This window comes from Mustela putorius, unplaced genomic scaffold, assembly GCF_011764305.1.
Source record: "Mustela putorius furo isolate JIRA1106 unplaced genomic scaffold, ASM1176430v1.1 tig00003836_pilon_pilon_pilon, whole genome shotgun sequence".
In the NCBI taxonomy this organism is placed as follows: domain Eukaryota; kingdom Metazoa; phylum Chordata; class Mammalia; order Carnivora; family Mustelidae; genus Mustela; species Mustela putorius.
Genome location: NW_025421989.1, coordinates 6,243,821 through 6,271,100, shown reverse-complemented (window position 1 = coordinate 6,271,100; position 27,280 = coordinate 6,243,821). Strand labels below are relative to the sequence as shown.

The 27,280-nt window shown below is 49.7% G+C and overlaps 1 protein-coding gene and 1 pseudogene across 2 annotated transcripts in view; both read right to left on the bottom strand.

The window, feature by feature from the left end:
• TBL1X (transducin beta like 1 X-linked) overlaps positions 1 to 27,280 on the bottom strand; it is a 200,468-nt gene that overhangs the window by 84,064 nt on the left and 89,124 nt on the right. The window lies entirely within an intron of this gene.
• LOC123394726 overlaps positions 471 to 27,280 on the bottom strand; it is a 43,379-nt pseudogene continuing 16,569 nt past the window's right edge.

The window sequence follows — 27,280 nt, the reverse complement described above, 5'->3', positions numbered from 1 at the left end:
TCCACTCCGGCGGATGCGGGCGCTCGCTGTGCGTGTGCACCTGTACGCCCTGTGAAACGGAGTTCAAATTCAAAGTCATCGACCTTGACCCACATTCCGGAGAGGCACATGAGAGAAGGCTGCTCCCCGTTCTCGGCTTCTGGGACTACTGCACACCGCAGAACAAAGAAAACTCTGAGTCTGGGGTACGAAAACAGACAGGAAATGGAATCTTGAGTCGTCAGGAAATGCCCGATATTGGAGAAAATGGCCATTTCCCCGTGGATTAATTCGCCTACTGACCCTCAGCAGGCAATGACTCATTCAAGCCCTGGATAGCCTCTTCCCTAATCAATGTACTTTTTTTTTTTTTTAAGATTTTATTTATTTATTTGACAGAGAGAGACCATAGTAGGCAGAGAGGCAGGCAGAGAGAGGAAGGGAAGCAGGCTCCCTGCTGAGCAGAGAGCCCGATGCGGGGCTTGATCCCAGGACCCTGGGATCATGACCTGAGCCGAAGGCAGAGGCTTTAACCTACTGAGCCACCCAGGCGCCCCTAGTCAATGTACTTCTGAGCACAAACGCCCGACACCACGAAGGCGCTCCACCCGCAATGCCATGAAAGGACAGGAATCCCGCCGCCAGATTATCACAGCGTTTCTCTGAATAAGGGCTTCAGAGAGCTTTAGAAAATTCCGTGCCCAACCGTCTGATAAAACGGTTCCGTGCTTCACATGCCACACAGAACCTGTCGCAAAGTCGATACTCAATTAATTCATTTGTACGAGAAGACAGATGTCACCCACATACACACACTCACGCGCATGTACACATCCTTTGGAAACACTGAACTTTGGCTAATGACGAGTGGAAACAAACTGACAAGTTTGCCAATTTAGAATTATATTTTAAAGATCTTTTATTGGCTAACATAAGAATCTGTGCTTTTCCTACAGCTGTCATTCTATAAAAATACTGACTTCTGATACGCATACTAGGAAAGAGGACGGGGGGGGGGGGGAATGCACGTGTCTCTGTGACTTCTGAACATGTCAACTTACATGACAACTGCTGGTCTTACCTCTGTGCACACAGACTCCCTGAAGGAGGGGTTGCACCAATGACATGAGAAACACATGCCTAAGTATAACCTTAGTAAATTAATCGCTAACGTCCTGCTTTGGGACATACATCCTGTTTAAAAATGCGGCCCTAATATGTAAAATCAGTTTGGCTCAACTCAGAGGACTACTGTGCCAGCAAACATCAGAAATGACCCATTTAGCTCACACTGACACTACAAATCCTTAACTCAACTGGCCTTCAAGGAAAATCCAGAAAGCGTCAAGTTCAAAGAATGAACCTAAGGTAAGCCTTTTAAAAGGGCCTTTGTCCAAAACACAGGGGAAAAAAAAATGCAAATGGCTGACTAACAAGAGAAAATAGTCCACCTCATTGTAATCAAGGAAATGCAAATACATACATACATACATATATATATATATAAAAAGATGCCACGCATTCCCAGCTCAGCTGACCACCATCCTGGGAGCTCCCTGAGAGGGCTGTCCCCCCCCCCCTCCCCGCCCCCAGTACTATACAACTGGAACAACCTTTCAGGAAAGCAATTTGGTAATCAGTCTCAAGAGCCCTACAATTCTACTTCAAGCAAGTTACCCTAAGGCACAAACTGGAAGCGATCTCTATCTCCAACTACGTGTACTCCGTCAACTACAGCACACGAATGACAGGAGAGAGGCATACAAATATGTTTATGAAATGCTGGCAGATGACCAATGCTTCCTCTGGAAGCTTACGTGGAGATGAGCATGAGACAGGGGAACACACAGACTGCTACACACGCACATGTACCGACACTTGGGAGAAAATACACCAGAACACTGAAGGGGAACTTCCACAGGTGGGTTTAGAGGAGTCTAATTTCTTTCCATGCTATTTTATTTTTTCAAATTGCTCACATTATTTTTTAAAATCAGGAAAGAGTTATGAAAACGCTGGCGTACAAAGAATAATTACGAGGTTCCACATCTGGTATTAACAAGACACATAAGATAGCTATTCACCTATTTCTTCCTTCCCTAAGAACTTCAATGATGCTTCTCCTTCTAGCACGTGATGTGTTGGGGCAATTCTTTTCTTCCCTAGGAATACATGCACCGACCTCCTCTGAGCCACCTTTTTGGAGTTTTATGATGCTACAGTCTATAAACACTACATTAAATATTTATGATTGATATTCGCTGCTTCTAAAAATACACAGAAGAGAAGGTCTCTTAACAAGGCCTCCAATTTGATTTTCTCGCTGAATTAAACTGGCACCGTGCACCCCGCAGACGTGCTGACAGCTGCCCACAGGCCTGGAACTCGCCACGCTGGGGTCCCCTTCCGCCCCGCGGGCCCAGGGCCTCCCTGCCAGAGCCTGAACCTGCACGTCCCATGAAGACCCCGTTTCCACAGGGCCCAAACCTGCTCGTGCCAGCCGGACCGGGTAAGTACATCCGTGAAAAGTAATTCAGTATTGCATCAACCTACAAACTGGGCGCGCAAAACTCTTCTCCCAGAACTACATCAGATGCTGTGTTGCAGTGAGGCCAACCCAAGACAGACGTCAAGACACAAATGTGCCGACAAGACAGCTGTAGGTCAGACGAGGGGGAACAGGTGTGGGAAGAGGCCACAAATTCGTGGGTGGATTCTGCACAGAAATGCTTCCAGAAATCTCTCCCAGTTCCCACTTCCACCTTAAAGAAGCCGACACTGGAGATGGCAGAGGACAAACCACATGTTCAGTTTATGACAAGAGTTGACCCGGATCTGCAATTAGGAAAAAACTTTATCCCCTTCTGTCGAGAGGCTGGTGAATGAGCTCGCACTTGGTGTACTTTAACCTAAGGCACAAGCAATTCCCAGTAAAGCTTAACACGCGTGCCCTGAGCGTGGGCTTGGGAAGAACGGCAGAGTCGGCAACTGCAGAGTCGGCACCCACCACTAGCAAGCGACCGGGGCGGTGCATCAGACGGACGGCATGTGGACGCCACACACCCCCGACAGCACGTGAGTGGAGGGCACTTAACCTCTGTGGGTCTCTGTCCCCAAAATTCATTACCCGAATCTGATCCAGTGAAAAACATCAGCCAAACCCAAACTGAAGAATGTTCTACAAGATGCATGACCAGCATTCCTCAAAATGATCAGGGTCATTTAAAAAACAAAACAAAACAAAAACCAAAACAAACAAAAAACAAAGTGTGAGAACCTGTCCCAGCCCAGAGAACCTGAGAACGCAAGGAGAAAGCACAACGAACTCCATATGCTGTCGGGGTGGGATACTGGCCCAGAAACAGGACACGAATGAAAAAACGGATGAGACCTAAAAAGAAAAGTCTGAGACCACATTCCACATTTTATTTACATTTTAAGAGTAACTTTAATCTCAAAATCACATATCCATACACCTACTTCCTTTCTGTTGATTTCTCAAGCAGAGATTGTAAACAAATATTTACCATGTCTGTTACATGTAACATACTGGAACGCCTTTTAACAGAATTTATCGACCTCTCCACCCCACCCCCGGCAAGATTTTTTATTATAAATACAGGTATCAAACAATCCTGAACATTTTTTTGCTATTACTAGGAGTCAGCACCTACACTGCTTCAAAAATTAGCAGAATTTGTGACAATATTTATTGTAGCTGCTACTTCAGACAATTTCAGCTGAAGCTCTTTCATTAGGCAAGACAGACAAAGCATGCCACTTCTGTTTTTCCTCCTCGAGCTGTGTTTCTACTTTTCAGAAACACACGTGCTTCCACAGCATCTGACTCATCTCTCCATGCTTTCATCTTGTAAACCTGAATTCCATTTTGAGTACTCCAGGTTTATGCTTAAGTGACAGTGCTTTTACAGAGGAAAAAGAATTGTGCTGCATTTTTCCTCCTGTAACCTGAAAACATAATGGTGTACACATATTAAATACGTTCTTACGAATGTCCAGGTTTTCCATGAATTCATGGGATTCTTTCACTTAATGTGTGGGTATTTTTGCATTGTGATATTTAATCAAGACATTAACATGAGTAGAAGGTGGCTGATGTAAGATAAGCTTGAGATCCACTAAAATCAACTGCCGTATGTTTGTCCTTCTGGTGGCTGTGGAAGCTTCATATTTTCTTTGGACATCATCAGCCGTCTTGGCTCTTGAAGTGCAACTTTAGAGCTTTATGAATTGTGCCACGTTGCTAAGACTGTTATGCTCTGGGCATCCACCATTCCACTGGAACTATTAATTCCATTCATATTCATTCTGGTTACAAATCTACGTGATGGAGTTGTTTCTGGGTATTTCGTTCCCCATTCTCATATCTTCATCATCTCCAAGGCCCCGCTAACCATACCATCGCCACTCCTTTTTGTGCTTCTCCGAGTTCTTCCAACAAGCGAAAATTACAAGGAACATTATCTCCTGGGGGGGACCACCATCTTCTCCCGTAGTCCCGATAAAAAGGTTTTATAATAATGTACAGGAGGAGTAGCATTCCTTGTGATCCCCGGGTTTACCCAGTGCTCTGATACCGACCAGCTCTGGGTGTCCAGCCCGCAGGTGAGATGGCCCGTGCGTGCCCGCAAGAGACCGTTGCAGGGGCAGTGGTGCCTGTGAGCCACGACGTGCCTGACTTCACCAGGGAGAGAACCTGCACACCTAAATCAGCCAACCAGCCCAATCTGGGTCAACAGATTGTTCCCGAGGGCCCTCATCACAAGAACTCGTTCCTAGTGATGAGTCAGGGTCACCGCAAATCCTCAACACGTCAAAGATCGCTAGCCTTTCCTGGAGGACACACCTACCCACTCACTCTTACCACGTTACAAGTCTTATCCAGGTCTCCCATTTCTACCATTCAAAACGCCCTTCTCTTTATGATTCTGTTTTTATTTCCAACTTCCCCAGCCCCCACCTTAACCCTCTGGATTATTCCCTTTAGCCAGACTGGAATAGCAGGGATGGAAATCCTTCAAGAATAAAGCGTAGAGCAAAAAGGAGGAAATGCCCTTCAAGAGCCGGGCCTAGGGTCAGGACCACAAACAGTAAAGTCTGGCACCCCCAAGCTTCGGGCCAAAGCAATGTCCACATTTAGGGCAAGGTAAGGACTTCCCATCTGGCACCAGAACTCAAAGGTGCAGGTGAATACTTCACCTGCAAGTTTCTGACCTTCCTGATGCTGACAGACACCATGGGACCTGCCTCCTGCCTATTATGTCCATGGGCTCAGAGCACTGGGTCTGGAGCTGTCCACTCAGGAAAGGCACTCCCCTCTCTGCCCTGCAGCTGCCTTGTCCAGAAAACATAGGAGCCAGACGAGAATCTTAAGATCCCTTCTCAACTCGAAAATTAGGATCCTATGAAGTGTTCATTGACTCATTCTGAGTGTCCTAATTTGTAAAACGGAACTCCTACTTATCACCAGGTTCATTTCTCTACATCTGATGTGACTTAAATTACTGTTCAAAACTGCCTTTATTACTCTATTCTGTCCTCTACACATCTCCAGGGTGTTGCCCAATGCCTGGTGCACAGTTCTCAATCACTATCTCCTGAAGGAATGAACGGATGAATGATTCTAACGCTCCGTGAGCAAAGAGCAACAGACATGCTATCACCTTCGAATCACGAGTAAGAGAGAAGATTTTGTACAGAATGGTACTGACACAAAAACAGATAAGAATGGTACTGACACAAAAACAGATACACAGATCAATGGAACAGAATGGAAAGTCCAGAAAAGAGCCCATGATTCTAGTCAAATCATCTGTAACAAAGGAGGCAAGAACATGCAGTGGGAAAAAGACAGTTTCTTCAAGAAATGTTGTTGGGAAAACGGAACCGCTACGTGCCAAAGCATGAAACTGGACCGCTTTCTCACCATACACCACAACAAACTTTAACTGGATTAAAGACCTAGATGTGAGACCTGAAACCATAAAGCTCTTCCAATAAAACAGAGGCAGTAATCTCCTGCACACTGGCCTTAGCAATATTTTTCTGAATAAGTCTCCCCAGGCAAGGGAGATGAAAGTAAAAATAAACAATTGAGACCACATCAAACTAAAAGGCTTTTATACGTCAAAGAAAACCATCAACAAAATGAAAAGGCAAAACAAAACCTACTGAAAGGGAGAAAATATTTCCAAGTGATGTTATCGAAAATACGTAAATAACTCACACAACACCAAAAGGACAAATAATCCAATTAAAAATGGGCAGACGACATGAACAGACATCTCTCCACAGCGGACATCCAGACGGTCAACAGACACATGGAAAGATGCTCTTCTTCCTCTCCGATCAAGAAAACTCCAATCAAAACCACAACGAGACACCATCGCGTCACACAAGCTGGAATGGCTAGAATGAAAAAGACAAGAAACAGCAAGTGCTGGCGAGGAAGTGGAGAAAAAGGAACCCTCGCGCACTGTGGCGGGAATGCAAAGTGGTGTGACCACTGTGGAGAACGGTACAGCGGTCCTCGAGAAACCAGAAACAGAAGTACCATGTGGTCCAGTAATCCTACTCTGGGTATTTACTGAAGAATCCAAGAACACTAATTTGGAAAAGATAGAAGCACCCCTATGTTTATTGCAGCATTATTTACAATAACCAAGATAGGAAGCAGCCCAGGTGTCCACCCACAGGTAGTGAAGATGTGGTATACGCACACATTGAAATACTACTTAGGCAGCAAAGAGTGAAATCTTGACATCTGTGACAACGTGACTCAACTAAGAGTGTACTAGGTGACGTGAAATCAGCCAGTCAGAGAAAGACAAATACCACACGATTTCGTTTCCATGTGGAATCTAAAAAACAAAATGAACGAACAAACAAAAAACAGCAATAAACCAAGAGGAGACTCACAAATACAGAGAACCAACCAGTCATCATCAGCCAGAGGGCAGGGGGTGGGGGTACAGACGAGAGGTAAAGGGGATTAAGAGGCACCAGCTTCCAAAGTACAGGGATGATCCCTACAGCACAGGGAGTACGGTCAGTGACACTGCAACAGCTTTGCCCGCGGACAGACCGTACCTATGCTGACCACAGTAGTTCCTAACGTGCGGAACTGTGGGATCGCTATGGTGTGCACCCGAAACTAATATAGGTCAACCACACTTGAATCAGCAATAGAAATTTTAAAGAATTTTCGAAAGAGAGAAAATTGCATAAACTTTGGGCACGTTTGGGGGACAAAAGAAATCTCATGAACTTTTCGTTAACTCTGCACAGAAGACAGGCAGGAAGGTAATTCAATTTCAGTGTCAACATTTCCTAAATTTCAGATCAACATTTCCTAAATGTCTTGGGGCAGCAAGAGCATGTGGATGGGCAGCCATCCTGACAGTAACTGGCAGACTAACAGGGATACACAGTGAAGACGGGCACTGACAGGGCTCACTCAACAAATGTTTCCATTCGACTGGAAGGAAAAAGATTGGTCTCTCCAAGAATACAATTAAGAGCACAAAATAAGCAGAGTCCTTGTTCTGTAACTGACTACTACGTAGTAAAGTGAGTCTTTATAAGGTTCTAATGGTTCCAAAGCTCACGCCATGGGCATGGCTAAATTAAAGAGAATTTCCCAGCCTTTTTAAAAACAAGACTTATTTCTTTATTCGGGGGGGGCGGGGAGTGGTGAGGGAGAGAGAAAGTTAATCTCACGCAGACTCCCCACTGAGCGCAGAGCCCAGCGGGGGACTCCACAACCCTGAGATAGGGACGGAGCTAAAATCAAGTGTGACACTTTACCAACTGAGGCACCCAGGTACCCCTCCAGAATTTTCTGATAATCTGTTATGTACTCAAAGGAGTCCTCTCTAACCAAGACATCAATTTATGGTATAAAAGGCAGAGTGCTGTGGTAGGCAGCCTCGTAGACGGCACCCAACGAGACCACCTCCTGGTATTCAAATCCTGGCCTCTCCCAACCCACGTCCAGCAAGGTGGGTCCGTGTGACCGACAGATCACGGCGGAACTGATGGTATATGGCTTCTGCAATTAGGTATGAAAGGACTATGGTTTTCAGCACTTTATCTCTTTCTCACCAATCCCTCTTCCCCTCTATGTCCATTTTTCTCACACGGATCACTCACTCTGGGCGAAAGCCAGGAAATGAGCAGCCCTATGGAGGAACGGAAGCTTCCTGCCAACTTGCACATCCACGAATGAGCTTGGAGTGGATCCTCCAGCTGGGAGAAGTTTCACAGATCACAGCCAGAGCCGACAATGGGACTACAACTCAGGAGACACCCTGGACCAGACCATCAGGCTCATCTGTACTTGGATTCCTGACTCTAAGAACCAGTAGGAGATACTAAGCGTTGGTAACTTTCAGCTGTGGACCTCGATCAGTTGTTACACAGCAACTGATAATGAGTGCAAGGGCTGAAACCCGAGTCTATACTAGGAGAAATGAACGAACACAGCCTAGAAACTAACCCCATCAATCCACTCCCTATCCACCCCCTCCGAGCTAATAATTACTATTTAATTCGCTTTGTTTGCCTTCAGGAAAGCATACAAAGACCCAAACTAAATGGATCTATCTTGCCGCCATGAAAGCAGGGAGTGGGGGGTGGGAGGAGGGATGCGATACAGAAGGAAAGGGAGAAAGAGAATCTCAAGCAGGCTCCACACCCAGTGCGGCACCTAAGATGGGGATCTTTCTCATGACCTAAGCCAAGATCAAGACCGGACGCTTAAGCCATTGAGCCACTCAGGCACCCCTCCCACAGCTCTCTTTTAGGAGTAAAATCTGCACCTATTGGGCAAGTCACTTCCCTCCCAGATGCATACAGCCTTAGAAACCAGATGGCTGTTTCCTCCCCCTAAGTCCCCAGCGAATACCTTGCTCCCCTCAGCTCAGCATCTCCATGTCCAAACGGTACAGGCAGTAGTTTTCATCAGATCAGAGGACAAGTTCCTGCTGCAAGTTCTTGGTTTCCTACGAGGTAAATCCTAAACTTGGCTGATTTAGTTGAGCAGATGCCTGACGCGAAGACTCAAGGAGATGGACTGCATTTTGCAGCAGCGCAGAACAGCACCTTTAACCGAAAGAGTCCCTTCGTGGCTTTAAGCTACTTATGTTACCTCGTGTAACAGAATTTAGACTTTTTACCTCCAAAGCAGAATTCTAGTTTGTTTGGCTGCCTTTTTCATGAGTCTGACACTAACGGCTGGAATGGACAGAACTGACAGATGTATACACTGGGACTCTAATTATGAAGCGGGATCTTGTCTGGGGAGCGTAATTATGATGCGGAATCAAACTTCCTGTTGAGAAAACTGCTACTGGAAGCCGATCCTCCAGGGCCCCTGTCCGTTTCCCAGGGCTGAATTCGGGGACAGAACATCCGGGTCACCTCCTGTTTACTACCTGAAGACACCAACGCTGCAGAGAGAGGGAAATTCCCAGGTCCAGGTTTCACCTTCCACGCTCTGAAACCTGCAAACACAGAGCATTCTTGAGCAGACGTGTTATTCAACACGCTTCCCTCAGGAGAGCCAGAGAGCCTTGAAAGATGTCTAACTCCGCATCAAAGACTCACCCATGGTGTCATTTCTTTCAGAGGAAACTGGCCAAGACACCACGGACACACCTCCGGATTCCAGGCACCAAGACCCCCTGGGCACAACTGTCCCTCTTCCTGCCCCCCTCTGGCTAGAACAAGGAGGGGGCTGCGCTCAGAACTCCCAGATTCTGCCCCCCACCCGCCCCGGCGGCCAGGGGCCTTGAAGAGTCCTTGCTGTGTGGCTGGATCATGCAGTGTTCCAAGGGACAAGGCAAGTGGGCCCACAGAGGACACTGTCACCAGGACCCGGGCTCATTCCTCCTGCTCGGTTGTCTGAAGAAGATTTGTCATGCGGCGTGACTGAGCAGGTTCCCAGGCTGAAGGTCCGAGTCAGTGCACACAACCGGGAAACGCACACACCAGAAACGCCACCTTGCGCCCCTGGGAATGTTGACCATCCCAACCTCCCCTCCTGAGGGACAGACTGCTGGAATCTGCAGACCCCTGGCAGAGAAACACGAAAAAACACGAAATAAAAAGTCCCCCAAGTCGATTCTAGCCTCTGCCTGGCTTCTGACCTCATCGCTTGACTATGCTCCTGGGTACAAAGACTGAGCGGCCCTGACCCTTCACGGAACACTGCACTTGGAGCGCTGTCGTATTTACATGCTGATTTTATTAAAAACAAAGAATTTTTAACTGGACCTCTTCGCTTGCCTTGTAAAAACGTCCAGTGGCCGCGGGCATGCATCAGGTGTGGCTGGGTGGCCAGCTGGGAGTGGGGGCTGGGGAGGGGGTCCGGGAGAGGAAGGCATGGCGGGATGAGGTGTGGGGGGCGAGCACTCCTGTGGGTTGAACTGTGTCTTCCCCAAACCAGAGGTTGCAGTCCCAACCCCCCTGCACTGCAGAATGAGATCGTATTTGGAAATGCGGTCATTGCAAGATGGAATTCATCAAGCTGAAGTCAGACGGGAGTGGGGTGTGCCCCGACCCACACGGCTGCTGCGAAGACAGACACACAGAGAAGGCAGAGGAGGGAGCACCCAGGGCTCCTGGCGGCCACGGGAAGCCAGCGGAGAGAGAAATGGAAGGATCCTCTCCCCCGGGGCCTCCTTCACTGCGAGGGTGGGTGGCCTCAGTGACACCCTGACGTCAGACTTCGATGCTCCAGATCCGAGAGACAGTAAGTCTCTGCTGTTTTGGGCCACGCAGCATGTGGCACGCTGTTACAGCGGTCCTGGGGGACAGACGCAACCATGAACCGAGGGCGTGGCTCTTACTCTCTCGGCAAACTGCTGGGAGGCAAAGGCGCCTCTGGCTTTGGTCCTCCGTGGGACCTCGGCTGTCCCTACTCGGACAGACGCCCCAGCTCAACAGCACGGACGTGGGCCTCCACCTTTCCCTTCCTGTGCGGGGACATACCTCGGGTTCAGGTGGGCCTCAGAGAGAGGACATACCAGATGTCAAACGACAGACTTCATAGGCTAGGGCTTCCAAATGTCCACAAATACACACACACAGGCATGTTTTACATGACTGGTTTCCATATATGTGTCTACATATACAGCTTCCGCTTTTATAAAACAGTGTGATTTTTACCGTATTTATAAAACTCACTAGATAATTATTCTGAAAACAAAGGTGGTGCTGTGGGTTCCAGACCAATAAGAGACACTGGAACTACAGCTTGGGCTGGCCCCCAGGGTCTGTGACAGCAAACCACAGAACGGATGAGAAACCATTACCATAATGAGCTCTTTCTCCAGTCCCAGTAATGAGTCCGCTTGAAGAATTAATTAGAAATTCCGAAATGGCTTCCCTTAAAGGAGAAAGATCGGTTTGTCTGGGAGAACAGTAAGCAGCGCGAGTCTGTGGGCACGCGTTTCCACCTGCTCTCGCTCTCGCCGCAGAGGACGGCTGAAAAGAGAGGAAGCTTCGTTTACTGCGAGGTCCCTCGGTGTGTCATTGCACAACTCACACAGCGAGCCTGCTCGCTGACAGCGACTGCTGGCATGTGCGCGACAAACGTTCCAGGACCTGATCAAGAACTGAGTTTGCCTTCAGAACCTCAGAATCTACGGTTCCTCTCGCAGACAACTGCAACCGGTTATTAGGAACCGTAAGAGACAAGGGACGCCAGGCCTGTTCCGTGGGTGGAGCATGACTCTTGGTATCGGGGTTGTGAGTTCGAGCCTCATGTTGTAGGTGCAGATGTTACTTAAAAATGAAAGCTTAAAAAAAAAAAAGAAAGGGGGAAAAAAAGCCTTAAATCACCTACAATCTTCACGTCTACAAAAGGAAAAAATATGGTCTATTAGCATTAAATGGCAGGTACCTTATAAAAACTGAAATTCAGTGAGTTTGTATATAACGGTCATCAACTCTACCCAGTACTTGGCATCCACTTAGTGTGAAAGAAATCACCTTCTGACGATCTAGTTCGTCTGCTGTCACTGACGTCCAACTTCAGAACGATATGTTCAAAGCAGAGGAGCCCCGTGTCCAGGACCAGTCACTGCTCACGATTCGATTTCACCAGAAAGCTTCGTGAGCCGGGAATTCTCAGATCAAGAAGGGCTTGTGAGATAGACAACACGTTGCTGGAAATCGCTCTGCGTGCTCAGAGTACTAGCAGCAAGAGGTTACCCAAATACAGTAACACAAAAGGAACTTGAAGATGTATCCGGAATTTGTATTTCATGGCTATGAATACCCTGCTTCACAGTCCTGAAGTCACCTAACGTAGCTTCAGCGCCAGTATGGGGCATTCTAGAAAGTTCTATATATGGGAACCACACAGAGCACCAAATACTACTGTGCTCCCTCAGAAAGGTAACACGTGTGAAATAATAAAAGGAAAAGAAGAAAATCACCTGCTCATCATGCCTTTGACCCCCTGCACACATACTCCGTATTTCTGTCTAACACAGGCACAAACGTGGAGGCTGGGCTGCAACCCCAGTGCTTTGTGCACTGCAATTTCATCCCCGAGCTACACTTCTGGGAGCTGTGGCTAGGTCAGCCTTGACCACTTGCCTCCGGAAATAAGCTCTGTCCTGACAGAGGCTGCCCAAAGCAGGACAGCTCTCACCGCACCTTTGCTATTCATGGAATGAAGAGAAAAACAAAACTCTCATGTGCACCCTGCCTGGGCAGGATATTCCTGACAACCCCTGCCCACCACACGCCCCCTGCCTGAACAGCTCCACAGAGACCGCACGTGGCCGCGAATCCTGGCCCTATTTGACCCCGATGTCCACACTGGCCCAACTGTGAGCACAGAGGTTCGCTGAACGCAAATGCTGAGTGCATGGGTATCGCCCTCCGGGCCCTGAACACCACCCCCCACATTTGTGTGAAGGTCATCGCTAATGTGCTCTCCCAGAGACTCGGACTCATACCGCCAGAAGTAACGCCCCGAAACACGGATTTCAGACACCATCCTCTACTGAGCAAAACATCCACCAATCGCCCACGCACAAGTAGTCGAGTCCACAAGTCCTGACTGGTCTGTTCCTCCACCAAGAAGAACCTTTGCTTTCTCCTCTGGAGAAAATTCCATTCTGGAAAGGTCCAGCGGGAACACCAGTCCGTTCCTAAAGCCCGTCACCCTCTAGAGCAGACTCAGACCTCCGCTCTGCTCCCACAACAGTCAGGGGTCTGCCCGTGTTCAGGCCTGTCCTAGCCAATCCAATCCCATAAAAAGTAAGTTCCCTTTATTGGTGTGACCGTCCGTGCATGATACACATGAGAGCCTCAGCAAGTGTTGGCTACACAGAATCAAAATCCGACGTCATTACCTCATTACCACCTCAGGAAGAAGCATGGCTCTCCACAGATCTAAGTCCGACACAGCTAGGCTCGTGGGCCTCTTGGGTTTAAGGACTCAGTTAAGTACGTGTCAACAAGCATTTCCATCTGGGGTCAGAAAGGATCGTCAACATTACCTACGTGGTGAGGAGAGTCTCCTTGTTACAAAGGAGGATACCACTGTCTGTAGTTATTTCTTCCAATGTCCTGCTCGACCTCCACCATAGGTAGTGAAAAGCAGATGAAATCCTAATGAAGCTTGCTTGATGGAACTGAAAGAGACAGAGCACAGCCTGCCCTTGACTTCCCATGGGCGGGGTTTCCTGCGTCCACCTACAGCGGAGAGTCACAGAGCGCCCTGGGGTCTCTCTTCTCCGCCGCGCTTCTCTGGGGTGCGTACGTGATCACCAGTGCCAGAGAGGAGTGCCGCTCCCTTTTAGGGATTCCTCCACAAAGGAAGCGTCAGCCATGCCCGGAGAAGGCCAGCACCCGTGACCTTTCCTGAAAGGAAAGCGCTCCCGGCAGCTGCTCCCGCACTCCAGCCTGCGTGGGGCTCCACGGAGCAAGTGCAGGAGAGCAGGTGGTCCTCGCATGCTAGTTCTTCAGCCGCATTCGGGCAAAACCGGCTCTGAGCAGCTCGAGGACGGTTGGCAAACACACGCTTGATTTTCTAGCAACAACTACTGCTTTCCTGGGAACCCAAGAGGGCTGAGGCCGCTCCAATGGGAAAAGGAAAGAGGAACAAGGTCCGTGCCAAGACTCCTGCGCGTTGTCTACAGGAAGACCACTGACCATCAACTGCACTCCTCCTGGAGACTCACACCCTGCTCTGGTCCCATAAAACCCCAGGTTATCTGCCCACAGCGTCTGTCTGTCTTCCACCTAAAATGTCGGGGAGTGCCCGCCGAGCACCCGGCTTATGACAGACAACGACCTTTTCCCTCCCAGCGTGATCCACTCTGCACTGGCACTGCCAGGTTCCGCTGCATCCGGAATCTGCTCCGAAAGCCAGGTCACCAAATACCAGCGCGATGTTGCTGCTAAGTCTCAAATGATGAAGATGAAGAGAAACAAAGAACCTCACTGCCTCACGTTCCAGTATCTGACGTGTTTTCTTTTCTTTCTTTCTTTCTTTTTTTAAGATTTTATTTATTTATTTGACAGACAGAGATCACAAGTAGGCAGAGGCAGGCAGAGAGAGAGAGAGAGGGAAGCAGGCTCCCTGCTGAGCAGAGAGCCCAATGTGGGACTGGATCCCAGGACCCTGAGATCACGACCTGAGCCGAAGGCAGAGGCTTTATCCCACTGAGCCACCCAGGCACCCCTGATGTGTTTTCTTTTCTAATCAAGATATCATTTGTCAATCACATATTCTTGTCTTAAAATTTTTTATTTATTTGGGGTTGGGGGGGAGGGAAGGAGGTCTCAAGCAGACTCCACCTCGACGCTCGATCTCATATCTCTGAGATCATGACCTGAGCCAAAACCAAGAGTCAGACCCTAAACTGACTGAGCCACCCAGGCGCCCCTCTATCACAGACGGGCGCCCCTCTTACCTGTGAGCAAGATCTGTGTCTTCAGGGGTAGCTTGGTTTCTGGTTTTTCTTTTTTCAGTTTGGGGGGACTTACAACCAAAACTCGACTGTGAGTTACAAACAAGGCGCGGAATCAGCGACACAGCGAGTGGAACAGGATCAGAGCCATACACGGGAACGGGGAGAGAAGGCAGACAAGAGAGGAGACTTCTGAGAGAACGCTTCTGAAGAGCAAGGGACCTGTCCATAAACACCTGAAGACCCAGGGCTCACTACCTCTGACAAGGGAATACACCTGCTCTCGTGCCTCGGAGACCCCCTTGTGCCCGTGCCCTGCACTGACCCCACCGCGCTCCGAAAACCCCTCCTCCAGCCATCCCAGCCAGGCCGTTGCGCAGAACCCGGCAGCGCGGCGCACAAGAAGAAAACAGAACCGTCTGATGCACAATGCTACAGGCTGAACTATGTTCTCCTGAAAAGAGACGCTGAAAACCGAACCCCCAGGATGTCACAACGTCCCCTGATCTGGACATGGGGTCTCTGCAGAAGGCATGAAGCGAAGGGAAGAACAATATTCCCGTTGCTCTCCACTGCCATAGACGAAAGGGCTGCCACACAAATCCTGGGTACCCTTCATGGACTAGAAGACACGGAAAGGCTAGAACCAGTGTCCTAGTTTCGCAGGGCGACCAGACCAAAGGGACACAAGCGGGGACGCTGAACAGAAATGTCTCCCGTCGCATTCTGGAGTCCGGAAGTTGTAGATCCAGCTTGCGAGAAGCTGCCGCAGGCCTCCCGTCTTGGCTCCTGGAGCTTGGGAGTCCAAGATCAACCAGTGGGCAGGGAGGGAGGACTCGCTGCAGGCCTTCGTCAGGCGCGGACGGCTAACTCCGGGCCCACACGCGCCGGAGCCCAAATGTCCTCCTTCATGAGGCCCAGTTGTACCGGATCAGGGCCCGCCCCAACGGCCTCACTAACTTCATTCCTCCTGTAAGACCCTCTCTCCAAAAAGGAGACATTCTGAGGTGCTGGCAGTTGGGACTCCAGTGTATTTTCATTGTGTCACAATGAGCAGTGACACAAACTATTTGATTTCTAGAGCCCTATTAGTGGCGATAATTAACAGCATTCACACAGGAGACCACTGTTGACAGACAGGATTAGGGCTGCCTTGTAATTCCTTCCCTGGCTCGCTCTTCAGGAAAACCTCTGGGCCTACATCTCTGGGATCCAGGCTATGCCAAGGGCTATCCCACCACACAACTCCTCAGGGACACTTGTAACTCGAGGACTGCTCGGCTGAAACATTCTCCATAAACGTTGGGCACGTCATGCATTTCTTTCTTTTAAAAAACGCATTCTGTCAGTGTCTGTGGCTTCTGGCATTTGGAATATATGGTGGGGTCTGTGGGCAGCTCAGAACGCGTGTGGGCTGGAGGACTGTGAGACAGTGGGCACTTGCCGCTGTTCCTAATTAATATCTTTGGGAGGGAGAATGTGCGCACGGCTTCATGAAGACATTAAAAGTGAAGAACTCCATAGGGTCTTAAGAACATCAGTGGTAGAGGCCCTTGATCCTCTGAAAAGATAGTAAAACTCACATTCTAAAATAATGCCTAGAGTCCACGTCTTGGAAAAGATGGGTCTTCCTTCCCTACAGACACTGGGTCTGTCTTTCTACCTTGTTTTTCCTTGAATCTCCCGTCCACTCAGATCTCCGCTCTCCTCCGTAACAATTAGTCTCGTATGACTTTTTCCTTATGAATATTTGAGAACCAGTGTTAAAAATTTATAGCCTCCACCCAGCTTATAACGAGGTACCGTGGCCCTGATTATGGTCACAGGAAACCACAGGCCACGAGGCCTCACAGTCCCACAGCAAACCTAAATCTTCCCCGAAGGTGGTGGTGGGTGGGGACTGCACGAAGACAGGCGAGCATTACATCAGCTCTGTCTGCTCGCATGGACGTCTGCACCACGTGTAGCTTTAAGTGCGAGCAAACAGGGCGGCGGGACCACTTGGGGCACGGCACGGATCACGACACATGCCTCGGAGAACCGTCTGCACCTGGAGTTACATCCGGCGAGTTCTGTGCTACGAGTTTTCTGATGACTTTTCGTTCTTCTGCACGTCTCATGTACTCGTGACTCACAGGACCACCAGCCTCCATGAGCGACGTGAAAGTGACACCTAAAACAATATGAAATCTACATCCTCGCCGGACTCGTCTCTCCAAGTGTGTGCGTCTCCACAGACGACGACTGACGTCCAGGGCTGTGTGCGTGGGTGGCACTCTGGGTGAGCGAGGATGGAGAACCTCAGGGTTCGACCTCTGCCCTCGGCCCTGCCATCCCTAGGAGCCATCTACACGCCCCTGAACTCCAGAGACCAAGAAGGGAGGGCAGAGCATTCAACAGGGGACGACCTCACAGCCTCAGAGTTTAGGGCGATGGTTCCCAACCAGGGTGACTATGGGGCCGAAGGACGTTCGGCAAGGTCTGCCAACATTCTGGGTTGTCCCAAGCAGAGGGGATCAGTGCCCCCGGCACACACTGGAGGAATTACCATCTGTGCTGAGGCGGTCCTTTCCACTGGAGGGCTGAGCAGTGTTCCCGCCTCCACCCGGCCGAGGTCAGAAGCATCCTCCCTGGTCCCCTTAACAACCAAAGTCTCTCCAGAGACCACCCCGCAGCCCAAGGGGGCTCAATCCACCCTGCTGAGAACTTGGTCTAGGCAAATGGCTAACTTCCTGGACCTCCTGTTTGTTTTCAAAGATTTATTGATTTGAGAGGGTGGGGGGGGGGCAGGAAAAAGGGAGGAAGAGAAGCAGACTGCACACTCAGCACAGAGCCTGACCTGGGGCTCGGTCTCACTACCCCAAGATCACGACCAGAGCCGAAATCAAGAGCCCAATGCCCAACTGAGCCGCCCGGGTGCCCCATGACCCCCTGTTTTCTATGGATACTCAGACTCAGAGGGTCCGCTTGTCGCATAATTAATTATACAAATTTCTTGTCTTCCCTACTCATCACAAACAACTGGAGAGAAGGAAACAGTGACACCGCCTCTACTTGTTTTAAAGTTGTTGTTTTTTCAAAACTTCACACCTGTTGTTCAATAATGAAGGCACACACTTGCCTGCAGTGCTCCCCACACTGACGAATCCAACAGTTTGTTCCCTTCCATAGGCTACAGTGTCCCCTTGTGATTTTGTTTACAAAATAATTTATTTCACTTAGCGCAGATGAATGGTAAAATGTCACCAAATCTACAGAGGGGGAAAAACCCCACAGGTGCACGGTTTCTGCAGAATTTGATTTTTAGCTCTCAAGGTTAAGAGAATGGCTTTATGTAAACAGTTTTTTTTTTTTTAAAAGATCTTATTTATTTATTCGACAGAGAGAGACACCAGGAGAGGGAATACAAGCAGGGACAGTGGGAGAGGGAGACGCAGAGCAAGGAGCCAATGCAGGGCTCGATCGCAGGACCCTGGAGTCACAACCCCAGCCGAAGGCAGATGCTTAACTGAGCCCCCCAGGCGCCCCGATGCAAACAGTTTCAAAACTAAAACAAAACTACCTAGAACTCCAGGCACCACATCTAGCACACGTACTGCATGATTTCTTGGCGCATTCTTTCAAACACGGCGTCACACGTCCTCAGCTGTGAGGTGGCCATCGGCACGCACAGGCCACTGTGGCCGAACCTCAGCTGTGAAAATCTGGCGCCCCCGCAAACACGCGCGGATAGCCAACCCACCCGGGGCTGCTGCATGTACAAAGAAAAGTAACCTTAGTTTATAAGCTGTGCTCGTTTGCACCGAGGGCTTTCAATTCTTAAAATGCCCTAGGGATTCGAGTCATGATTAAGAATTTTCTTTCATTTGCAACTCCCTCTTCCTAAAAGCCAGCAGGACCTGAACAGAAGGACACCTCACTCGTCATGGTGAGGAGCGATGCAATCAGGAACTCTATTAAGGGAATTATTTATTATATGAACCCTCTAAATTGAAAAACTGAAACAAGATTAACATTTGGGCAAAAAGGTATTTACATTTCAAACACTAAATAATGAGTTCCCTCTTATCAGCACAGCTGTTAGGCACCCTGCTGTCACCAAATGGAATCACCAGTAATTCGGTGGCTTCACCTTATTACCAACGAGCTAACAGTCACCAGGGGAGTCACTGGATCGTCTGCCAGGCCAACGCGGCCTTGGGCGAGCCGCCTGTGGGAGCGAGTCAGGCCGGGATGAGAATTGGTGCGGATGTCACAGGCCGGTCACAGGCCGGAGGGGAGAACCCAGCTCACAGCCAGGAGACCTTGCCGACAGCATATGCACAAGGCCCCCTCGCCATTCAGGGGGCTCTCAGAGTGATTCTGATTCTTGCTCCAAAGCAGAATTTCTATAGCCTCCTTCACAGAAGAGCACAGCTCTGCAAATACCAAGGAGAGAAGAGAGAGGTAAACAACTCAGAGGTGAGAGACGGATCAAAGCGAGGGAATTCCCCTTGGCCCCCGGTTCTGTCTGGTTGATGTGTCTACACCTTACAGTCGCCAAACGGATTTGATGGGGTGGTAGCTTTGCTCTGGAAACCTTTGAAGCCAGGACCCTGCCATTCTGGTAGCCAACACTGTGGTCAGAAAAAAGTCGAAGTTTTGAAACCTCTTGGATTACTACTTAAAGGGTGAGCCCTCAGATGGACTACAAGCCAATCAGGGCATTTGGAGGGACAGAAGAAAGCCTGGAAGGAGGCCAGGAGATGCTAATAATTGGAAGCGGGAAAATAAAATCAGCCCAGCAAGCACAGCTTAGTGATTCTGAGGAAAGATCTTTTCTGTCCTAAATCAGGATGTGGGCTGACAGAAACGCTTACACGAGAGTATGATATACCAGCGTTCTATCTTCCTTGACATACTTGGCTCCAAAACGTGCGTGCTGCTGGAAGCTCTTTGCTCAGAGAAGACCAATGCAAGGACCCCTGGAGGCGGAAATCTATTTCTCATGGATTCTTAAGACATTAGCTTCCAAAACGATCCGCTCCTATCTCCACACCCGCCACACCCGCCACAGAGACGGCCGGATAAATTCCTGTAAATCCCAGAGTCGATCAGAACAGGCAGAGCAGCGTCCATAAGAAACACGTTCATAGAGAAACTTCCCTGAGACCACGTACCGTGAGTACACCACCACCAAATCACTGCCTTTTTACCCTCCTAGAAATGAAAACTAAAACGCACCACTCTGTGCCTAAAAACGTGTCCACACATGCCACTCTGTTCCTTTTAAAATAAAGATCCCTAGAGCTGGTTATTGGAAGGTGTTTCTTGGAATCTCAGACAGGTTCGTGCTGGGAGCGGGCCCTGTTTCGCGAACCGTCGTCTAACTCACTCTGCCGCTTGCAGGCCCGAATCTGTGACGCACAGTGGAGGGCGCCTTTTGGGAAGCCACACCCTAAGAAATACACTGCCTGGAGTAAGCGCACACCGATGGCCCCCTGGATCCCATTCTTGGGTTGGTTTGGGGGTTTTCTGTGTTTGTTTTGGAGGGAGTGCGTGCTCGCATGCAAGCAGGGGGCCAAGGGGGCAGAAGGAGAGAGAGAATTCCCGACAGACTCAGGGCTCAACACGGAGCCCACCGCAGGGCACGTTCTCATGGCCCTGAGATCATGACCCGGGCTGAAACCAAGACTGGGACGCTCAACCGACTAAGCTCATAGCAGGCACACACACCCCGTCCCCAGAACTCTTCTGCACCTTTTTAAAAATTTTTATTTATTTTTCTCATTTGTTTTCGGTATTCCAGAACTCACTGTTGATGCCCCACACTCAGTGCTCCATGCAATACGTGCATCCTGTTTTCCAAACCACTTCCCTGCTGATTCCATCCCCGTAACATCCCAAATTGGGAGCACGTTCTGCTGCAGGTGGCGAGGACAGCCCAGGGCTTGGTGGGAAAGTCCTGGGAGGAAGCCAAGGTGATGGACGGGCTTCAGGCCACAGCTGTGTCCTCCTCGGGGGGTGGAAGGGCAACGTGCATGGGGGACAGAGGGGTGCTCTGGGTATGAGCTCCAGGCGGGGTGTGGGCATGGGCGGGGGGGAAGCAATGATGCGGGGAGGTGGCCGGGACACGAAGAAGGGGAAGGAGATGGGCGCAGGGCAGAAGATGGGCCTGGGCAGAGGGTGGGCTTGGGGAAGGGGCTGGCTGCGGGAGGGAGATGCAGCCACAGGATGCAGGAAGGGTGCGAGGGGGGTGTGAGGTGGGAAATGGGTGCCAGCAGGGGAGACAGGTGGCAGGGGTGGGGGTGGGAGTAAGCCACACCTCTGAGCCTGGATACCCAGGCCTCACCCCTAGAACAGATGAGGGTAAGCTTTTCCCATGGTCCCCCACGGGGTCTTAGACCTCTTCCCACCAGATCTCACGATCTCAGTAACAGGTCAAGGTCGGGGCTACTTGGGGTGGTCTTCAGTTCCAAAAGGTGAGCATGAGTACCCACCACCCCTCTGTCCCTTCTTCCGATAGACTAGACCTTGTATCAGTAGAGCTCGTGTGCAAACAATACGTGGTGCTCGAGAGGGTTTTCAAAGCCTCTGGGGGAGGCGGCCATGGTAAGCCCGGAGTGCACACTGCCCAGCCCACGGAGACATCCCTGGGCTTCACAGAGGTTTGTGGCTTGGGTGTCGGTCAATGAGCAGGACCGAGGACGGGCTCAAGACAGGAAGAAGGTCTGGCCCTCCTCCGGTCCGTCCCAAACCTTCACTTGTCGCCGTGCGCCCTATTTCGTCACCATTTCAAGTGTGACGATGTGCCCCATTTCTCTACGACACAGAGCACAGAAAAATCACAGCCTCCTCTTCCCCCCACCTTCACGCCCACGTGCCCTGGTTTCCTAGTGAAACGTGAACACCAACTGAGGCGGCTACTGACCCCTTATCCCAGAGGGTGCCCATCCACTTCTCACCGCGGGCTCATGCACTTCTTTTCCCCTCAAGGCCAGGAAATTCGGGCTGCTGCATGACAACTTCCAGAGAACCAGAAACACCATCCTTGGAAACCAGTTACAAACGGTCACAGAGACTCACTCTTATATTCATCCTTTTTCATGGCAAGGGAGTTCTCATGCAAAAGAGAAACGGGTTTAAAAGGCATTGGATCAGACATACCGAGACAGTATGAACCCCTTTCCCTGAAGTTACAAAGTACGAATTCCTTGAGAAGAAAAGGTAATGACGGATGGAGGGAAGGGTCGGAGCCGAGCCCGGCACGAGCTGACGCCCACAGACTCCCAGCAGGAGGCGGTTCCAGGACGCTCAGTCAGCCAGCCAGCACCCAGCCGCCAAAACACCCAACCTGCAGTACAAGTTCAGCGAACGGTGGCTGCAGGAATGCATGGATGAATGAATGAATGAATGAATGGTCTCCAGTTGGTCTGACTTAGCCAGACAAGAGCAATTCCATCACCAGAACTTCCCACATTTATTTCAGAGTGGGTGCCTGTGTGTGTACGTTGGGGCAGGGGGGAGGGGTGTGGTCAGAGGGAGAGAGAGAGGGAGAGAGAGAGAGAATCTGAAGCAGACTCCACACTGAGCACAGTGCCTGAGGACATGGGGCTCGATCCCAGGACCCGAGATCATGACCTGAGTCAGAATCAAGACTCAGACGGTCAACCGACTAACCCACCCAGGCGCGCCCCCGTTACCAGAATTTCAAAGAGATGATGGACCACATTCCCCCATCGATCTGTTCAGAGGTGGGGCGTGGAAACAAGCCCCCGACACGGAAACTTGGGAAACGTCTTTCCCGCGAAGCATGAGACAAGACGTACATCGGACAGACCCGTGAGCACTGCGCCCACGCCCCCACACCCCAGGCCCTAACGTGGGCAGCGTGCCAACTGTTCTTCTAAATGCAGGTGCCCATATGGCGGCATCTTCGCCATATTAAGGACTGAAATGTTGACGTGAGCTCTAACGCGGACAGACCTTAAAAACGTTACGCTCTGGGAGACACACAAGCCACAGAAGGACAAATACTGCAGGATTTCACTTTGATGAAGGACCTCGAATAGGCAAAGTTCATGGAGACAGAAGACAGAGGTTACACGGGCTGTGGGGAGGGAGACACTGGAAGGGTGAGCTGCTGCACAGTGAGTGCAGTGTCCTGGGGACCCAACGCTTCTAGGTCAAGATGGCGGACTGCACAAGAAAGCGAGTTGACGTGAATGTCACTCAACTACACACTTACAGATAGTTAAAATGACATTACAGGCGCCTGCCTGGCTCAGCAGGTAAAGCGTCTGCCTCTGGCCCTCTGGCTCTGGTCATGATCCTGGAGTGCCAGGACTGAGTCCCACATGGGGCTCCCTGCTCCAGAAGGAGTCTGCTTTTCCCTCTGCCCTTCACCCAACTTGTGTTCTCTCTCTGTCTTGCTCTCTAATAAATTGTTTAAATACATAGACAAAAGAAGATGACATCATATACATTTTACCGCATATAGACTGTGTGACCAGACATGAACATTTTTATAATGATTTAGTAGCTGCTTGATCTGCTATAGGATAAATGGCCCATGGTTTAAGATTTCTCTATCAGCAACCAAAGGGGGAGAGAAGCCTCGGCTACAGAAAGTCCCCGTTAAACCACGGGGAGCTGTGACGTCACGTTGCTTCTTTGAATGCCATTTAGTAAGCGCGGGACAAAGAAGGCCAACAGGTCCGGCAGGAAAGAGTGGACACAAGGAGATAAAGGAAGGAAGGAGGAGGGACGGGGCCGCGGGAAGAGCAAGCGTCTGCACCAACGGACGGGAACTCTAAAGATATTTAAGGGAATGAACAGTTAAAAAACACACTCGTTTCATGGAAAATTTTATATTCCTATACAAGAGAGTTTAGAATTCCAAGATCAAACCAAAGCTGTTCTTCTGGTGAGCAAGTGGCTTTGCTTTACTCCTCAATAAATGAGCAGGCAGATTCCCAGCCCCTGGCCCCGCGGCATTTCCCCGAGTCCCACCTGCACCAAAGGACCCATTTCCCAGACAAGCCCTAGGAGGACACGCTGTCTGTCCTCTTCCTGAAAGAGGCCTTCGTCGGGATTCCAGCAACATCGTGCTGGTCACCCCTGGCCTCACTCTGCTGTCCCCTCACTACCCTCCGGCAGGCAGGCGCAGCCTCACAGATACACCACCACGGAGCAGGAGGATGCCCCGCCACGGTCCGCCCCGCCACGGTCCGCCCCGCCACGGTCCGCCCCGCCGCGGTCCACCCCGCACGCGGAAGGCGCAGCTTTGCTTCCCATCCGGGCACGCTGCCCTCCAGAAGATGTTTGATGATCAGCTGCTCTGTGCACGCCCCCACCACTTCACTGCCCCCCTCCACTACGTAACTGCAACCAGCACAAAGCAAGGAGTAAGTCCTCCTTGAATGAAAACTTTCCAGAATAACAAAGATTTTAAAAATATTAAATATGTCAACACGAAGAGACAGCTTCAATGAGCTGAGACAAGGGAAAGCAGTCAATTAGGGCACGGGGCACGGCATCTGAGGAAAGACAGACAGACAGCAGACGGGGCAAGTCAACAACATCTTCCGCACTGTAACAGGATGACAGAACAGAGCATCATCGGATGGGCCCAGCATCCGTAGCACCAGGGGTAGGTCCTATGCTGACTGCTTTCCACAGAGAACTCTATTTAATGCCGATGTATCAGGGGAAAGATTATTCTTCGACAGAGCACAAAAACGAGGCTTAAAACTTGGATGGAGCTTCTGGTCAAGGGCACAGGGAGTGAGCAGGAGTCCCCAGCAGCAGAGTCCTAGCGGGGATGGCAGACCCCAGGCTGGACCCACTCCAGCCTCTGCCATCTGTCCCGGGTCTTCCGTGCTGGGTCACTATAGGCCCCAACTCAGCTTTTCCACCACGTCCTTCCTCACAACCCCCAACACACACCATCACAACTAGGGGGCAGCTGCCTAGTCTCTGAGGGGGGCACAGCCCCTCCTGCCCTGCAGGTTATGCCAACCAACATTCAAAAGCTCCATCTTCTCACTGGTTTCTTTCAGATTTCTAAGAATGGCAAAGAGGGGCCCCTTCAGTGAGGTTGAAGACAACACTACAGATCAGAACAGTACGAGGGCAGTGATTTAAAGCCTAGATTCAGAATACCCCCAAATAGCCCTTCTTATAAAAAAGAAAAAAGAGAGAGAGAGGAAAAGAAAGAAAAATCTTCTAAAATGCAAATGTTTTTAGAAGATCCTATGTTTTGAACATGAGTGGCCTTTCTTCTAAGGAGAGAAACACGATTCAGCAAATTTTCTTTAAAAACCAGTCAGTGTTCAGAATTCCAATGCGAACCTAGTCCTACAGACACACATTTGTTCAAACTAAGGATGGTCTCAGCTGCTACCGTCACAGGAAGGTAGCACCGATGTACGCTCTTTGGCAAGAACCAGAACTACACACAGTTATGGTGATGCTCACTAAAACGTGAGTCATATAAAGACATATCTAAAATGATTCTTTACAACAAAAAACTCTTTACTTTGAAAGAGGTTTAGATACACAAAAGGTTGTAAATATAATACAACGTTCCAGTATACTCTCCCCCAGCTTCCCATCGTGCTCGTATCTGATATAAACACAGCAATGATCCAAAGAGAGAATCAACACACACAGGACACAATGAAGCCAATGACATCTAGTTCCTGAGATGCTCTGTTGTCCTTCCTTTGCCAGTCACGACCACACACGGGGCACAAGTGCAAGAAGCTGTCTTGTGGAATGCACCTCAGCCTGGGTGTCCAGTTCCTCTCTTGGTCAGGTGCATTTTGGGCAGGAAGACCACAGCACGGATGCCGTGTCCTTCTCTGGGCAACACGGTGTCCCGCGCCTTGCTCTTGGAGAACATGGCCCCCGCAGTGCCAGCTGCTGATTTCTTCCCCATTAATCAATCACTGCCCTGTCCCTTGAGTACCTGGTAAGTACCTGGGGAGAGCTACTTTAAGCCCATACGAAGCTTAGCTAATGATTCTTCAATGTTTGGAACACGAAAATTAACATACGGCTCACCACGTATAGTTCAAAGGGCTCTCTCATTCCTATCCTTTTCTGAAGGAGAAACTCCCAAGAAATAGTTTTAAAAGCAATTTTTAAAAAGAACTCTCAAGCTCTGTCACAGATGAGGAGTGAGCCAAGAGCACAGAGAACACTTCTAAATGTGCAGGGATGTGTGTGCAAGCAGGAGTGCAGGCAGCTCACCAGGCAGAAAGAAAACCCCAACGACTCATCCCAAGTGGAAGGGCTCCGTCTCCTTGCCAGTGATCTGAACGATGAGCCTCACCATGGCTTAATTCAGGGTAATTTTTATCCTGACTGTAGCAAAAGTTCTATTTCAAAATGATACTGTAAATATAACTAAGCTGATAGCTAAGTTCAGAGCCAATAAACACATCCATTAAAAAAGAAAAAGATTTCTGTAAACCTAAAACTGCTTCTTAAAAAGAAAGTGTGTTATTAATTAAAAAACAAAAAGCTGTAATGAAAAATTTAAAAATCCAAAGGACCTGAAGTTATGAAAAAACACATTCCCAACCCATCACTAAGACCTAGCCACGCTAACCCAGCAGATTCATTTACCTGCAAGCATCAGTTTGCGATCACAATGGGAGAAAAGTGAGTACCAAGCCAGCGAAAGCCCCGTCAGAGGTTCTCAGTGGACGGTGAACAGAAGAGAAGAATGGCTGAGGATAGCATATTTAAAAAACAAAGAAAAGCACTAAAGACATACTTAGGTGAAGTCTTAAAATATAGGTAAAACCCTCAGTTAAAATTAGTACAGTCGTTCCCCCTTATCTGCAAGGAATATGTTCCCAGAGCCCCAGCAGGAGCCCGGAAGCGCAGAGCACCGAGCCCTGTACACAACATGGTTTGTGCTATGCATACAGATCAGGCAGAGGAAGAGGCTCAGGACAGTCGTTTAAAAAGAACAATGACAAGTGCTTGGGTGACTCAGTCTTTAGGCGTCTGACTTCTCTCAGGTCACGATCCCAGTATCCTGGGATCCAGCCCCTCATCAGGCTCCTGCTCAGCGGGAAGCCTGCTTCTCCCTCTCCCACCCCGCTGCTTGTGTTGCCTCTCTCGCTGTGTCTCTATCAAATAAATAAATAAAATCTTTAAAAAAATGATGAGAAGATACTGCGGTAAAACTTCTGGGAACGTGGTATCTCTCTCAAAATGCTTCACTGTATTCTACTCATCCCTCCCATGATGACGGGAGGTGACAAAATGCCCAGGGTGACATGAACTCAGATGGAGGACACAGCGTCAGGAGACTACCGACCTTCCGATCTACTATCAGACTATCTGCTTTT